General features: G+C 41.6%; 1 protein-coding gene across 1 annotated transcript in view; it reads left to right on the forward strand.

Annotated features, from left to right (window-relative positions):
• Positions 1-17,766, forward strand: part of AHCYL2 (adenosylhomocysteinase like 2) — a 205,250-nt gene that overhangs the window by 110,890 nt on the left and 76,594 nt on the right. The gene's annotated exons all lie outside the window — the stretch shown is intronic.

A 17,766-nucleotide genomic window follows, 5' to 3' on the forward strand; every position in this document is an offset into this window, starting at 1 on the left:
AACTGTCTCCTAATCTATCCATCTTTAGACAATCCCTGAAAACCCTTCTCTTTAGAGAAGCCTATCAGGCTACTAACTAATACACTGTTTCACTTTCTAAATCCGCTTATCCCCACAGCTATTAGCTTTTGTATCAACTGACCCTCCCTCTTAGATTGTAAGCTCTACCGAGCAGGGCCTCTGATTCCTTTTGTACCAAATTGTAACTGTAATGTCTGACTTCATATTGTTAAGCGCTATATAAATCCTGTATAATAAAGTAATTTGCTACATTTCATATTCACCCAACGAGTACATTTTATATATTTAATATATTCTGTATATACAGCGCATTGGCTTTAAAAGCCTATCTAAACCCAAAAGCAAACATTTTACACACCTCAGCAGTGCAATGTGGTGGTTGTATTGGTGTCTTTTTTTTTTTTTTTTTTGTAGCACCTTTATTTTCATTTAGTGATCCTGCTAGTAACCCTTCCTGTCCTAAGGTGGCTAGGTTCACTCCCTCCACTATCTATGGAGGAGCAGTGTTTTCACATCCATGTCTCCTACCAATATATCCATTCCCACTTTTATTACAAAGAGCATGTGGGGATTTGTGGTTAAAAAAAAAATGGCTTGGAAGGAAGAAAACATTGTTTGATATGTTCACTCACGGGAAATTACAAGGACGTGGCATTTCTGGCAAGATCAACAGGTATTTCCTGAACTTGCAGACAGCACATAGGACCGGTAAACTGTAATATTACTTTTTTGTTCTGGGGTTTAAATGTTAATGAAGGGTGGACAATCGCTACAAACTGTTTAGGAGTCTGGCTTTATAAAGTTTTTTTTTTTTTTTTATATATATAGGGAACCTTCCCATTCTCTGAAACTAAGACAAAAATGTTAAACTAGTTTTAGTGCCGGTTCACACTAGAGCAATGCGGGAACCCTGCGAATCCACTGCGGGTTCCCACATCGCACCCGACTCGCAGGCACTTCCACGTTGTCTTAAGAAAACTGTATTTGTCAATACAAAGGTAATGACACCCCCAGATTAGTTTGCATACCGCAGTGCGGACTGTCAATTCGGACAGGAATCGGATCGCGTAGGTGTGAACATCCATGAGATTTGATTCTGGTGTGGACCAAAAAGGGTCCTATGTGACTTTGGTCCAAATGCGATGCAAATTCAGCCATACAATCTGTCTGCATTCGCATTGCATGGACATCGTATGTGATTAGCAGAGCAGTGCGGCGCCAATCACATGCAATGTCTGACATCGCTATAGTGTGAACCGCTACTTAGAGATGTTTGTATTTCAGTGTTTAGAGTGATAATAAAAGCAAAGTACAATATATTGCAGCTTACGAATTATTAGATGTGGTGGCTGGAGTGTTTTTCCCCCTCTGAGTGGCTACACTCAGGATGAGACAACAGACATCAGCATTGTCTGCCTGAAAGGGGCGGGGGAGGGACAGAGTGTTAGATGCACTACTAGATTTAGATACACTAGACAAATTGACTCCAAACTCCAGTTAACACTTTTGAGACTGACGGCAGTACCCTAATATTGAACTTGTAGCATAAATAATACTAAGACAAATAGAATAGTTTGATATGGCTGCAAGTACAGCAACAATGTGGTCCTTTTTCTGGATATAGGTTTTACATAAAAGCTGATCTTTGTAAGCACCCCTGTCAGTGTTAAATGGCTTCTCAACCCTCTAAATGCTACATCTGCAGGACAGTTTGTAATGTCAAGAGCAGACCTGATGGCTGGATCGCCAGATAAGAATAAAGCCTCAAACAAATGCTGCAATAGAATAAATGTTTGCTTTTGGGTTTAAAGTCTCGTTTTTTGTTTGTATTTTTATTCTATAAAAATAACAAACGTTATGCTTACCTCCTCTGTGCAGTGGGTTTTGCACAGGGCAGCCCAGATCCTCCTCTTCTCGGGTCCCTCTTCAGTACTCCTCGACTCTCCCTCTTTTTAAATGCCCCCATAGCAAGCAGCTTGCTATGGGGGCACCCAAGCCTTAGCTCAGTGTAGACACGGAGCCGCGGTTTGACCCCGCCCACTCTCATTGGCTAACTGACAGCAACAGTAGCCAATCGGGAGGGAGAGTACCGGACAGCCGAGGGACTTGTGGACATCGCTGGATCGAGAGGGGGCTCAGGTAAGTATGAGGTGGACTGCTGTACACAGAAGGCATTTTTATCTTAATGCATTCAATGACATAATATGCTAGTGGGTTGCGCAAAAGTTATCGTGTCTGGAAACTAGGAGAAAGAGATTTGTCATTTTTTATTTTTACTAGTAATGGCGATCTGCAATTTTTTTTATTTTTTGCGGACTGTCTCTCATTGCTGCGAACAGATCGGACCCCTAACTGACATTTTTAACACCAGTGACATTACTACAGTAATCAGTGCTACAAATTTCCACTGTTAATGTAATAATGACATTAGCAGGGAAGGGGTTAACACCAGGGGGCAATCAAAGGGTTAAATATGTACCTAGGGGTGATTCTAACTGTGTGGGGGCCAGACTTGGAAGGAAACAGTGCTCCTGTGTTCCGAGATAACAGGAACACAGGAACCCTGTTTCAATCAGTGACAGATGAGCTGGTGTGCACACCACCTTCTGTCAGTCCCTGCAGGCCATCGCGCCGCCGGACCTGTTGCTTAGCTGCAGGGTTAGAGAGCGAGCATGCCCAAGACACGCTGACGCGAGCCGCCGTACGGCGGTTTGCGCAGGAGACACAGCCTGCCGCAGTATATCTGCTGCAGCTGGTCTTTAAGCAGTTAATCTTTGCATGGAAATCAGCTTCCAAGTTTTATTGCCAGAGTTGCACCAAACTTTGCACATTCCAGCTTTAGTAAATAACCCCCTATGTGGTGTTCCTGCATACATTGCTTTTGTTATGCCAGAGGTGACAATTTGCAAGGTTTACTAGAACTCTTTAATCATGATTAGGTTACAGGAGAAAAGGAGGGGCAACCTGCAGCACTATAAATTTACCTCGGTCAGGTCTTGTGTTGACCTTGATTAAAATTGACTTATGTAGCCAGGGATTTGAATGAGTCATTGTTTCAGAGTATTGACATTACAAAGTGCAGATACCACCAATAGTACATGGAGAATGCTAGATAGTACTTAAGTAAGGAGGGGCCTGATAGATTTCCTATGTCAGAGAAAGCATCCTATTACAGAGTGCTGCGGAGTGTGGAAGATTAGCCGACTCTTGAATCTGTGCATAGTTGAGTTTTTGTGCTCAGTTGGAGAGCAGGGGGAGGTTGGATCTCTTAAGCTTCTAGAGTAGCTGGTACTGGATTTATCAGAGCTCTGCTCAGCACACAGCTTTCCCAAGTACTCTTCACATCACTTTGAGGAAGAGCTGCAGTCACACAGGTGAAATGGAGAGATCAGAAAGCACGCAAGATACCACTGCCTTCAACATGCCCGACTGGATGGTAAGGATAGAACCCTGCCCACTCCAGTGTTCTAATGAATCACTCCTTGTTCATTGAGACGTTTATTTATTATAGTGCCTAGTCAATTTCCCTTAGTCTAAAATGCTCATGTATATCAAATTAAAATGTGTTTTTGGTTTATCTCGACTTGTTAGAATAATAGAAATGAAATTTCTGTTTTTAATCAGGAAAAGTATCTTAAAGATCATGGCATGACACTACAGGGTAACAAGCCCTAAGCTTTTTCCCTGATAGTTATGTGGGTATGTTTGTAGAATGAGGGTTACGCTAATATAGACACTGAATGAATGTTTTCATGTTATGAGCCAAAAGTAGAAATACAAAGCGGAGTATAATTTTGTTTGTTTGCTCCGTGTCTGAGGTAGTTTGGACCAAACTCAAGTTCTCACGATGAAAGACAAAGTTGGGACATGCATCAATAATTAATTATTATCTTTGTTTCCGTACAATACATTTAATGAAAGAAAAAAAAAAGATATAGCGTACCATTGAAATACATTAATCTTTGTTAGATAGTGTTATCATTGTGTACTTTGAGAGAAGGGACCACAATATACTTAACCTTGGAGTTCCACAGGTGACTGCATCTAGAACACTGCTTTTAATTCCAGCTTTGCTACACAAAGGGAGTTGTGATCTCCATTTTCTAACAGTTCTACCTTTTACCTGATATGTAAATATACTGTTTTATTGTGTGCCAGGTGATGCCATACAACACCTCAGATAACACAGTACTGGAAAATACACTCCAAAATTGTGGTTCACTTTTATTCCCCGACACCTGTTTTTTTTTTTGTTTTTTTTCCTTCCCCGAAGATCCTGCTCCTTTTTTCAGTCTGTAGATTTCAGATGTCCTACAAATGTTGTATAGCATAAGTGACTGGCGTTTTTTATATGCTGCATCCCCCTATAAATCCATCGCCATCTTGGGCTTACATATACTTTGTCTTGGGGGGAGTAGAACAATTTAAAAAATAGAATATTTCTCTTGGTTGCATTTTCCATGATCATCTGATTGATGTAGTTGTGTAAAATGGAGTGTTTGGGCAAAGTTGATACATACAACACATAGTTAAGTGCTGAGATGTGGTCTAATTTTTAGCTTCTAGGGTTTCTCAATACTTCCATTCCATACTCTCACTTGTGATTTAATCACCTATACAATTATCTTTTCAGTTTTATTTGTTTATAGATCTAATGAACAGCATACTTTATATTCGTACTTTGGTGGGATCCCCATTTTCCATGCACTATGCATTCATTGTGCGCAACGCCATTTGTTGGATAAATGAAGCAATTTATGCAAGGGGGGAAATAGTCATTTAAAGCTTCAAAACTTTTAGAATGCCTCGTGGTGAAAAATAGAAGGCTTTAAATATTATTTGTAATTTTTCTTGCAGAACATAGGAAATGTATAGACTGTTGATTTTACTTTGAAGATGTTAGAATGATGACTATTAGAGCTTAATCGCATGAACAAGAGCATTAGAAGCATTCGTTAAGCTGCTTTCTAAATGCTTTGCTTATTATTGAAAATGTAAGCAAATTCGCTTTCTGAAAAGTTGAGTTGAATGGGTGCCCCAGGGCTCTGGCCTGGGATCAATTCTTAGTGTTTGCTGATACAAAGGTAAGCAGTGCAATAACTTCATAGCCGTATACAGCAAATGTTACAAAAAAACTTGGTAAAATAGGAATGGGCAGCTATATGGCAGATGAGGTTTAATATTGAGAAATGTAAAGTAATGTACTTGGGAGCTTTAAAATCTGCATGCATGTTGCGCACTAGGGCACAGGTGTCAAAACACAAGGCCCGTGGGCCAAATCCGGCCCTCCAGGCCATTTTATGTGGCCCTTGCACCTCTCCTGCAGCTGCTGCATCCCCCTCATCTCTTCCCCCACGTTGTCTCAGCAGACGGCAGCAGAGAGGACAGAACTCCTCTGCCAGATCCTGTGCTTCCCCCTGCAGCTGCAGAGAGGACCTATCACCCCCCCCAACTCAGCAGTTGGCAGCAGAGGAGGACACAGCTCCTCCTGCAGATCCTGCAGCTCTCTGTGCAGCCATAGCATCTCCTCTCCGCCTCCACTGGTCTCGGCATTCAGCAGACTCCTTTAAAACTAAATTATTAAAACCCGCGCTAAGTGAACATGTAGATGTAAATAAGTGTATGTCCTGAAGCTGCTACTCACTTAGGTAAAAACCAAGAATTACTAAAATCAATCAAAAGGCAGCGCTAGCAGGTATATAAAAAAATATATATATTTTTTTATATACCGGTTAGCGCTGCCTTTTGATTGATTTAAGTAATTCAGCAGACTCCGGCAGTTGACTCCAGCCCTCCTCCAGACCCTGCAGTTGCTGCTTCCCAGCTCAGCCTCCAGCTTCTTCCCAGCAGCAGCACATGTTAAGGGGATGCACTGTGATGTAAGGGAGAGTGGGGGCTCTTGATCTCTGATAGGGGTGGGCTACAGATAGAACCGGCCCTCTGAGGGCGACAATAATGTTGATGCGGCCCGCAATGAAATTGAGTTTGACACTCCTGCACTAGGGGGAGAACCTCTGGGGCAATCGAGAATGGAAAGGGTTCTTGGGGTAGCATGAAATACCAAGGTGCAGCAAGCAAGGCCACGAGACTGTTAGCAAGTATTAAAAAGGTATTAAAAAGGAGATAAAAAAACGTAATTCTACCACTTTACAAAACTCTTGTTTGGCTACATCAAGCAAATGCATTTCAGTTATGGTCACTAGTCCTGAGGAGAAAGGATGTGCTTGAACTGGAAAGAGTCTTGAGAACAGTAACAAAGCTAAGGGGGCAGGAGCACCTATGTTATAAGGCTTACCTGTAGGTACTGTGAATATATCCTAAATTTGCACAGTTTAGGAGATATCCCAACTGCATGCAGCTGATGACATCATGGTATGCGCTCTGAAGGTTTGGCTTAGCGTGCCTGACCTTCAGAGCCTGCGCTGTAATTGTCGGCTCCCACGCGCATGTGCAGAAGTGACGTCCTCACGACTCTGGCCACTCACAGCGCCGGAGCCCACGAACCTAGAGGAAACACCGGGGAAGATGTCAGCTGTCTCAGCGGTGTGTGAGCGCTGCTGGAGGGCTTCTTTCTAAGGTAACTTATTTCAAATTGAGTTAGTATGTGAGGCATACTAGCTCATTATGCCTTTGGCTTACAGGTTTGTTTGTTTTTTTTTTTTTGGGGGGGCTTTTTCTTTTCTCAAGGTTGAAAAACTTTTTAATCTCCATCAAGAAGGGGCGCTTGAGAGGGGATATGTTCACAATATACATTTGCATGGTGTCTCTAGCTTTGGGAGGAAACTAACCTAAAGTATTTTAAGGGAGACATGCGGCTGCACAATAAAGTTTGACCAGAAGCGCAACAGTCTTAAACTGTGTAGGCGATTCTTTATGGTTAGAGGTGTAGGATGTGAAACTCCCTTCCACAGTTGGTGGTAGCGGGGAGCGTAGATAAATTCAAAAACGTTTTAGTCGTGTGTCTTAGTGAATGCAGTGTACAGGAATATGGGATTGGTAGTGACCTAAACACAAACATGGGCACTCAGGCTGAACTTGGATGTACTGGTGTCTTTCTTCAGCCTTAACTATGTAACAGGCCTTTCTGCTGCTGTGCTAGGATTTGGAAGCTGCAAGCAATGCTAGTCAGGTGTTGCAACAAATGCTTCTTCAGTGCTAAGCAGGTTTTTGAGAGCATCGAATGTATTTTTAGTGTTTGTGGCGGAATGGTTAAAGTGGAACTTAACCAAAAAGGGGAAGTTCTACTGTTCCTCCATCCCCCCAAAGGAAACATTCTGGCAGCGGCTACCTGGTTTTGACAGCCGCCCCTCTTGCATCCGTTTTTTGATCGCCTCAGCGTTCTGAGCAGAAGTCCCGTCCCCCCCATCCCCACAGTCTTCCGTGACCTGTCACAGGTTTAAAAAGACTGCAGAACCATTCACAAAGCGCAGCGGAAAGCCTGCCGTAAAGCGGCAAGCTGTCAGTTGGATGCCCACATTTAAGATTGGGACCAAAGGCCGGTGGGGAAAAAAGACTCAGGTGAGCACAGAGTTGGATCCTAGGGCAGGTGAGTGTTTTACAGTTTTGTATATCTTAATTTTCAGAAATATGATTGGAGCTTCTCTTTAACATGCAAGAGCTTGTTTAATACATCACAAATTCACGGCAATTTTTAAAGTAACACACAGGAACTTGGTAATATGAGCTTACTAAAAACACTCTTATGAACCAGCCATTAAAATATATGAATTTTACAAGTACAAATGTATTAAGTGTTAGTCACAAAGGTTGAAAAAAGACACAAGTCCATCTAGTTTAACCAATAAGTGTGTCCGACTCCAACTGACCGTGCCCAACCATGGCTTTATTACAGCAAGTCATGTCAGAATACAGCACTGTGAGTGCAAGCCAGCACGTTACATTCCTTTCATAAGTGTAAAAACCCTTGAATGTTGTTACCCCTTGCCCTAGTGGGCTTTCATCTTGAGATGAGAACTTTTAAAAGACAAAGCAGTGTCATATCTATGATGCTTTTTAATTTTGTAGAGAAGGCAAAAAGTGTTTTTTCAGCTCTGTGCCAAAAGGATGAATACAAGTCATGAAGTCTAAGCTTTGAGAATCACTTGTGCTCAGCCTTCTGTTCACAGGTGGCATTGTTGGGAAGGTGGAGGAGGACAAGCATTCTCGGAAGAATCCTGGTCCTTTAACCACTTGACCTCCTTTTTTTTTTTTGCGTGGTTACCAAAGACAATTTTGAAGGAAAAAGTTTACTTTCTGTTATAAAACACATCCAATAAAAGAAAATCTAATTTCTTCATACATTTAGGCCAATATGCATTCTGGAAAGATAGAAAGTAAGGCGCTAACACACTACTACAGTCTACATATGAACAATATGTGAACAGCAATCAAATATTTGTGAAAAATTAAAATTAAAAAATAGCAAAAAACGCACAGTCCATAAAACAAAAGTAGTCCTTGCTGTAAAACTCCAACCACTGTGCTTTCTGGTGTTAAATACCTTAAGTGCTCCTTTGATTAGTGCTCCACCAGTGTGTACGAAATGCACACTTACCAACCACACCCAAATTATCCTTTGGTATCTTACGGTATCACCTTTTTCCAATGGTCATCCTCATACCCCAGTACCTGACACCCAGAAAAAAATATTATGGTCCAGGATAGTGTGATGATGTTTAATATAAAAGCCAAAACCGAGATCAAATGCAAATTTTGCACTTACATTTACAGGTGCTATAGTTAAAAGTGGTTGATCTCCTTAAAGGGGCAGCTTCACATATACTGATTTGTAATTTGGGTTGGCGACAATTTTTACTAAGTCTTTTCACAATATGTATTCTGCTACATGTTTTTGGTAAATTTTGGTAAAAAAAAAAAATCACAATAACCATATATCGATTGGTTTACACGAACATTATAGCGTCTACAAACTATGGGATATATTGGATTTTTTGTTTATACTAGTAATGGCGATCGACTTATAGCAGAACTGCGATATTACGGCCACCAGTCGGACACTAACACTTTGTGGGAACCAGTGACACTAATACAGTGATCAGTGCTAAATGCACTGTCATTGTACTAATGACGCTGGCTGGGAAGGGGTTAAACATCTAGGGCGATCAAGGGATTAAATGTGTGCTTAGTCAGTGGTTGTGTTTACTATGTGAACTGTTTTTACTAGTGGAAGAGAAGGATTCTAGTCCCTGCTTTGCAGGAACACAGAATCCATCCCTTACCCACTGTCAGAGCAGGGATTATATAGGCAGACTCCCGTTCTGTGTACTTTACAGATCGATCGGTAGGTGCTGAAAGACATGGAGTGCCTGGCACCCGCTGATCACCTTCCACAGTGAATTATCACAGCAGAAGCGGCCACCAGCGGCTTGCGCCCCCTGCAGACTGAAGTCCCGAATGGCGTGAAAATATGTGATTTGTGTACACCTGCCTCCTTGTAGCAGTCAGCAAGTGGGTAATAAAGACAGTCATGTAGGGTGTTCTGCTGTGCTTTCCCTTCTTCCTCTGTAGGCCTTGAAATGCAAGTTTGATCAATGGGCATTTTATCAAATGGTATTTTGCTGGTTGAATCTGAAGTGTTTTTTTGTAACTAAAATGTGTCGTTTTTTTCCGGTTCCTTAACATGAGATACTTTCAGCTAAGATCCTGTTACTTCAAATTACCAAGCAAAGAATTACTAATACTTTTGGTTAGCACTAGGTTGATTTTATTTATATAGTGTAGGTTATGTTGACAATAGACTAAAACCTTTTTAAAATGGGTTTTATTTTAAAACGTGTGACAAATTGTTTCAAAACCATGGGCCTCAATATTTTGTTGGCTTCCATATGCAGCTCTAATATATATTGGCGGCGCTTTCAACAAAATGTAGTGTGTCTGTGGGAATTTGTTGTCATTCAGCCAAAAAAGGATTTGGGAGGTCCAGGTACTGATGTTTAATTGGAAGACTTGGCATGCATTTTGCGTTTTCAGCTTATCCCAGCTGTGCTCAATAGGCTTTAGGCCGGGATTCTGTGAAGGCCACTTGAGTTCTAACTCATCAGTCTGTTGATTGTCCTGGCTTCCTACACAGGGGTACATTATTCTGAAACAGCCTTCCCAAACCTATTGCCATAACTCTGCAAGCACACAATTGTTTATATCTTTATGGGTGCAATAGCATTACCGGTACCCTGTACTAGAAACCCCTAAACTCAGAAATTTGGCCATATAGTGTACAACGGATAGTCAGCTAGGTGCAATGTTCTACCCTATGGTGTCCACAGCCAGCACTGCACTCATTTTAGGCTAAAAGTGGTTGTAAAATGAGGTCTTTTTATCTGAATGCATTCTATGCTTTCAGATAAACCTGCTGTGTGCTTTAGCCCCCCCCAGCACTCCGTAATACTTACCTGAGGCCCATCTCTCTATAGCGATGTCCAGGAGTTCCTCGGCCATCCAGGACTTTTCTCCTGATTGGCTGAGACACATCAGTAGCGACATTGGCTTCTGCTGCTGTCAATCAGGAGGGGGGGGGTGAACTGTGGGTCCGTGTCTGAATGGACACGGCGCTGTGACTCGGCTCGGGTACCCCCATAGCAAGCTGCTGCTGTGGGGGCACTCAACAGGAGGGAGGGGCCAAGAGAGCCTAATAGGGACCCAAGAGGAAGATCTGGGATGATTTGTGCAAATCCACTGCACAGGGCAGGTAAGTATAATATGTTTATTTTTAGAGAAGAGACTTTACAATCCCTTTAACCCCTTCCTGCCCGCACAACGTCATGACTTTGCAGACTTTGAGTGGGAAAATCTGAATGATGCCTGCAGTTAAAGGCATCATTTAGTTATCCTCTTTTACAGCAGGCGATTCCCTGCACCGTAAAAAGAATCCTAGCATAGCCGCTTGATTGTTTTTACAGGTGCCCTCCGGTGCTTCTGTGCGATCAGTGAGCTGGAGAAGGAATCCACCAAGTGGTCCCCAGCAGTCTCTGACCTTTCAGAGGCCGGGCGCGATGTTATGACGTCACGCCTGGCCTCCGTAGTCAAAAACCTGCTATTGCCTCAGGTGGAAAGCCGAGATCTTGTGTGTTTTTTTTTTTTTTATTTCCTCAGCTTTCCAGCTTACAGGCGAGATCTGGGGGTCTTAGACACCAGATCTCGCTGTAAAGAGGACCTGTCATATCCTATTACAAAGGATGCTCACATTCCTTGTAATAGGGAATAAAAGTGATCATAAAAAGTAGTGTCAAAATAGAAAGAAAAGGTAAACAAAAAAAAAAAATGGAAAGCGCCCCCTGTTCCCGCCTGTTTGCTCGCAGAAGTGAACGCATACGTAGGCTGCGCCCACATATGTAAACGGCGTTCAAACCACAAGTGAGGCATCACTGCAAATGTTAGAGCGAGAGCAATAATTCTAGCTGAACCTCCTCTACAACTCTCTCTAAACAGGTAACCTGTACAAAAAAAAAAATTTAAAGCGTCACCTATGGAGATTTTTTAAGTACGGATGTTTGGTGCCATTCTACTAGTGTTTGCTATTTTAAAGGGTGTCATGTTGGGTATCTATTTTTTATGGCCAAACATCTTTCACATTATGCAGAAAAATTAGGCAATTTTTTTTTTTTTTTTTTAATGCATTAAACTGTTTTTTCTCTTATGTCCCCTGACAGTCGCAGCCTGTTCAGTTAGCCTTCACAAGTGGGTAATGCGCCTCTGCAGGAGTAGGCTAGGCAGTGAAAAGGTTAACACAAGCTTTTACACATAACACAGCTCTATGGAGCTGTTCCTCAGCTATTACCCATCAGCCACTAGGAGCTGTTCTTCAGTTTTCTGCTGCCTAGCGATGTGGCTAAGGTGTGCATAGCGGCGAAGTGGTCGTCTGTGCGCACTTTCACAAAATTCTACTGACTTGTTGTGCTGGCATCCCAGGATGCTTCCTTTGGCCGCAAAGATTTGTGCGCGGCAGTTGTTTTACAAACGTGTTTTTTCTGTCTCTTCTTGGGGTGTATTTGTCCAGGGTTGGCTCCTGTTGAGCTTTTGTTGCCCTGTTGGCTCGGTTTTTTTCGACTCTGGCCTGGTTGCACGTTGCCTTTTCTTTGGTTGCATCTCCCCACCCCTCACACCTGCACTGCTTTGGGACATGCTACTCGTGAAGGCTAACTGAACAGGCTGCGACTGTCAGAGGATGTAAGAGAAAATATAATTTTTGTAAGAACTTACCGTAAAATTCTTTTCTCCGAGTCCTCTGACAGTCGCAGCCCCCACCCCTCCTCTTTTTTTGCGGTTGATGGTCTTCATGTACTGCTTGTTACAAAACTGAAGGGCAGCTGCTAGTGGCTAATGGGTAATAGCTGAGGAACAGCCCCCTAGAGGTGTGTTATGTGTAAAAGCTTTTGTTAACCTTTTCACTGCCTAGCCTACTATTGCAGAGAGGTGCATTACCCACACGTGAAGGCTAACTAAACAGGCTGCGACTGTCAGAGGACTCAGAGAAAATAATTTTACGGTAAGTTCTTACAAAAATTCTATTTTTCCCTAAAAACGCCTTTAAAAAAATTGCATCGCAAATACTGTTCGAGATAAAGTTGCAACCACCGCCATTTTATTCCCTAGGGTCTTTGCTAAAAAATGTATAATGTTTGGGGGTTCTGAATAATTTTCTAGCAAAAAAATTTTACTTGTAGGAGAGGTGTGAGAATTGGCCCGGGTTGCAAGTGGTTAAAATGACATTTGGGGTTCTCTCTCTCTCTCTATATATATATATATATATATATATATATATATATATATATATATATATATATATATATATATATATATATATATAATATATATATATATATATAAAGCTGTGCAAATGTCTCAAGTCTTCGCACAATCTAAATAAATAATGCCGTAATTTGCCTAATCGTTTGTTTTCTATGTTCGTCAGTGCCATCTAGTGGCTATAATGCAGTATTTTCTCAATTGAGGTATTTCAGGAGAATACGGCAATAGGGCCACTAGACAGAGGAAATGTGTTTTATGGGGAATAATCATGATCGAGATGTGTGAATGCTTGGGATATTTGCATTTGAATAAATGACACCTTTGTCAAAGATCTAATCCTTGTAGTTTGGTCATACCATTGTGTCTATGGTCAGTTTTCTGTAACCTGCTGGTATACTGTGTCTCAGTGAAGAGGAAGTCAGTTCAGAAATAAAGGGTTTTTATGGTTTTACTTGAAGAAAATAGATTGCAATTGTTTTACCGTCAGTTTTATTGTAAAGCACCAGAAAGCATGTCAGGGAAACAGATTATAGCCTTCAGATATGTTGCCAAGATACTAATCCATATTTAAAGGCTGTCTTTACGCAACATTCCCCCCATACTTTAAGGTATTGGTGGGGGGTATAAGGTGATGAAAATCTGTTAATACAGCAATTACTACTTTTTTTGGCTAGTAGACTTTACAGCATGTGCTAATGTCATATCTTGACTTTGTTGCCAGATTTTAAATGCCAGATTTTAAATGCATTTTATAGCCTTTATACATAGAGGTTTTGGGGTCATTGTTGGATTAAAAGGTCCGCAACAGATCTAGGATTTAGTACAGTTCAGTTTCCACGTCTCACGATTTGGAATTGTGGGCAGAATCATAGCGATTACAAATTGCAAGGCAACGTGCGTTTGGGTTGCTATTGTCCATAATGGGCACCCCAAACGCCATGTGATTCTGCTGTGTGTCAGCATTGCGAGAAATCTGCACTTTTTTAAATCACATGAAGCTTATTGCCCAAAAAAGATCAGAAGCTTATTTTCGGGCGGTAAAGACGCATTAGGCCATCCTATTCAAGGGCCTTATGCGACAAGCAAAATCGAGTTGACATTGCTTTGCAAAATTATGTGGCGGTAATGCTTGCTCCTGTTACATGTGAACAGGGCCTGAGTACACCTTTAACAGCCCATTCAGACTGGCGCGACACGACTTTGTGGGGTGACCTGTGTGCACCGCGACTTCGGCCCGACTTGCACGGACTTCATATAATTGAAGTCAATGCAAGTCGCCTCCAGATCGGCCCAAAGTAGTACAGGACCCTTTTTCTAAGTCGGAGCGACTTGTGTTGCTCCTATTAGAACAGGTCCTGTACTACTCAATGGCGACTGACCGACCGCGACTTGTCAGTGCCTGTAGCACTGTACATGGCATGTGTTGCATGACCACCACCTCAAATATTCACTGCTTGGTAACCAGGTATGTGGCTTATGTCCTCAGCAAGTATCTGATCCAGAGCTGGGGAATGGAGTGCAGTCACGGTACAGTGGTACACTATATTGCAAAAAGTATTGGGACGCCTGCCTTTACACGCACATGAACTTTAATGGCATCCCAGTCTTAGTCTGTAGGGTTCAATATTGAGTTGGCCCACCCTTTGCAGCTATAACAGCTTCAACTCTTCTGGGAAGGCTGTCCACAATGTTTAGGAGTGTCTATGGGAATGTTTGACCATTCTTCCAGAAGTGCATTTGTGAAGTCAGGGAAAGGCCTGGCTCGCAGTCTCGGCTGTAATTCATCCCAAAGGTGTTCTATCGGCTTGAGGTCAGGACTCTGTGCAGGCCGGTCAAGTTCCTTAAAGACATGGATGAGCGAGTTTGGGTGGAGGAAGTTGACTGGCCTGTCTCAACCCAATAGATCACCTTTGGGATCAATTAGAGTGGAGACTGCAAGCTAGGCCTTCTCGTCTGACCGCACAAGACTGGGATGCCATTAAAGTTCATGTGCATTTAAAGGCAGGCATCGCAATGCTTTTGGTAATATAGTGGATGTATCCCCCAGTGCTTCAAACTTGCCTTCATGAATGACGAGTAAAGCTGGCCATAATTTATACAATTTTGTTTTTCTTTTTCAATTTCCTTTAGATTTACCTTCAACTATGTAGTGCAAGGGTCGGCCTGATTGCATATAAATTGAAAGTGTTTAAGTTTTACCTCCATATTATATGGTTTTGGCAAATCTTAAAGAAAAATGTATGACCAGCCTTAGTTTTCTTTTTATCAAGGCTTTATATTAATGCATGACCCCCCCCCCCCAACCTTATTCTGTTAAAATTAAAATTCCCATATTCCACTGCTTAACCATTGTCTGTTTTATTATATGTCTTACAATTTCATAACAATGTTTTCTTTTTTCGATTACTACCCTTATATTTTTTCCTATTGGAGCCATTTTAACTGATCTGACACAAGTCGCTCCGACTTTTAAATGGCTTCCTACTTTGGTCCAACTTTGATACTTCAATGCCATAGACAGGGGTGTCAAACTGGTAGCCCTCCAGCTGTTGCAGAGCTACAAGTCCCATTATGCCTCTGCCTGTGGGAGTCATGCTTGTAACTGTCAGCCTTGCAATGCCTCATGGGACTTGTAGTTCCGCAATAGCTGGAGGGCTGCTAGTTTGACACCTGTGCCTTAGAGTGTAAAAAGGCAAATTAAGATGGATCAAAGTCAGACTGAAGAAGTCGTGTGACTCATGTCGGAGCAGTGTGAACCTAAGCTAAGCATTGTTGAACGCCTAAAGTCCCGCGAAAAAAAAAAAATTCACAGGATACAATATGGTTAATTAATGGCTGGAATACACGGGCCGAATATTCGCCCGATCATTCGACCACCGACTTAGGAAAAAGTGTTCCTTCGTCGAAAACGTTGCCAACATACACAGGCCGAATATCGCCCAACCGTTTGACCGCCGACCATCAAAACAGTGCATGCGTGATGATGTTCTACAGATTTTAAATGAACGACCTTAACACCAACGTATAGAATATCATTCGTTCGCAAACGAGACGACAGAATTTTTCAGTTTTTTCAAACGGGATTTTTCGTTCACAATATCTATATCGGTCACTGATGGCTGGGCATTAACGAGTAGAATATCGGCCGATCCTTCGCTGAACACAAATTTTCGGCCGATTTTCTTATCGTGTATTCCGGCCATAACATTGGTTGGCCTTCTAAGACTAATGAAGTAAACCGAAGTCTTCCCGATGTAATTTTAGTACCAGTTTATTTGACCTTTTTAATTAAAGAAACAATAGGTTAATCAGTGTACTTGTATGTAGATCAGGTCGTGGATGGTCGTGTGTAAATGTTTTCTCTAGCTTTAGGCTTAACACACGAAAATGTGCCTAATTAACTAGGTAATTACAGACACTTGTGCACATAAAAACAAGCGGTTAATGTTTTGGCCTTGTTAGAACCATAGTTTAGAGGCCACTCAGTGTAATTGTCTGTTAAACCACACTAAGTAACAGTAAATCCTGGAATGTCTCATTAACTTTGGTAAGAGTAGGCCTCCCACCCTTAAACATATATGGCAGGATAGAACCAGAGCAGACAGGATGTGGGCATAAAAGCGTAACTTGGCTGTACCCACACTCAGAGATGTCGGATAGCTGGTGGTCTATCGGTGTGCTGAGTAGCAAAAAGAAGTACAACGTCAATGGAGAGATGGATGGAAAGTCTCAGGTGAGGGCCTTTATAGACATGACATTTCAGAATTCAGTTTTCTGTTTTTCAAGTGATCCTTGATGAATTCTGCTAAACGCCTCCTATAATGTCTCTTAAATAGTTTTGTGACCTCGGATCCAAGCTATGGCCTGACTTATCTATATAATGCACACAGACTCAGACTGTGTTTTTAAACATTTCACATCAAGTGCTTAGACAATGGAAGGCTTCTATCTGTTTTATGGTTAACTGACTTTGGGTTTATTCTCTGAAAGTATACAAATGTATTTAGAAACAATTTGTAAACCCCATTTATCACACTTTTTTCTTTGTCTCGTCACTCATTTATGTAATGTTGAAATACATTTTAGCAGTTAAAACTTTGTGAGTTCTTGTGCTTTGTTTGACCCTCGAAAAACTTCCATAAAAATCCTTGCTTACAACTTAGGGCAGGTTTATGAACTTGGATACCGGAGATCATAAATCTGTAAAACACTTTTTCTCTAGTTTCATCATATCACGTTGCTGCAAAGGTGTCAATGCCATCCATTGATTTTTCTTACTTCTTGAAGTTATCTAGATCTCAAACCCTGTAACAAGGCAAATAGTTAAGATTGATAATCGTGCCCTTTGTACTTGAGAAATCTATTGTTGGTAATTTACATTTTTTTCTTGTAATCAATAGTTGTTCCATTTTTTTTTTCTATTTCTCTTGTTCTCTCTCAACTGAAAAAGTAATTGTGTATAGATACTCTTGATCTGTTTTGTAGTTTTCCATATCTTCAGTTGCTTAACCTTAAACATTGTGTAATGTAAATTATGGTGTGTGCAATTTTTTTTGTTGCTTTATTTGCATTAGCCATATGTATTGATTGATTAGGGTCAGAAGCTTTCTTAAAGTGGACCTTGCAAGAAATAAATGTGAGGTCCTTACCCCACTGTGCAAGCTCCTCCGGGTAAGAATTACTTTACTGGGCCTTCTGCCAGGATTCGAGGAAAGCTGGGGAACCCAAATCTCGTTAGATGACTCCTCTCTCCAACCCCGGAGTGTATTCTAACAAGATCTGGACTCAACAGTCCCAAGGTCCCCATGAGAAAGCCCAGTGATGGCATCCTCGCCTACAGGAAGCATCCAGAAGCCTTTGTGTAAGGGGAGTTTTTAAAATGTATTTTTTTTGTTTTGTTTTACATTGGTGGTGTAGTGGATCCTACCAGAAAAGCGGAGTAGCATTTTAATGCAATGTCCACTTCAAGTGTAAATAATT

The sequence above is a fragment of the Pelophylax lessonae genome (genome assembly GCF_965119305.1).
Source record: "Pelophylax lessonae genome assembly, chromosome: 4".
NCBI lineage: Eukaryota > Metazoa > Chordata > Amphibia > Anura > Ranidae > Pelophylax > Pelophylax lessonae.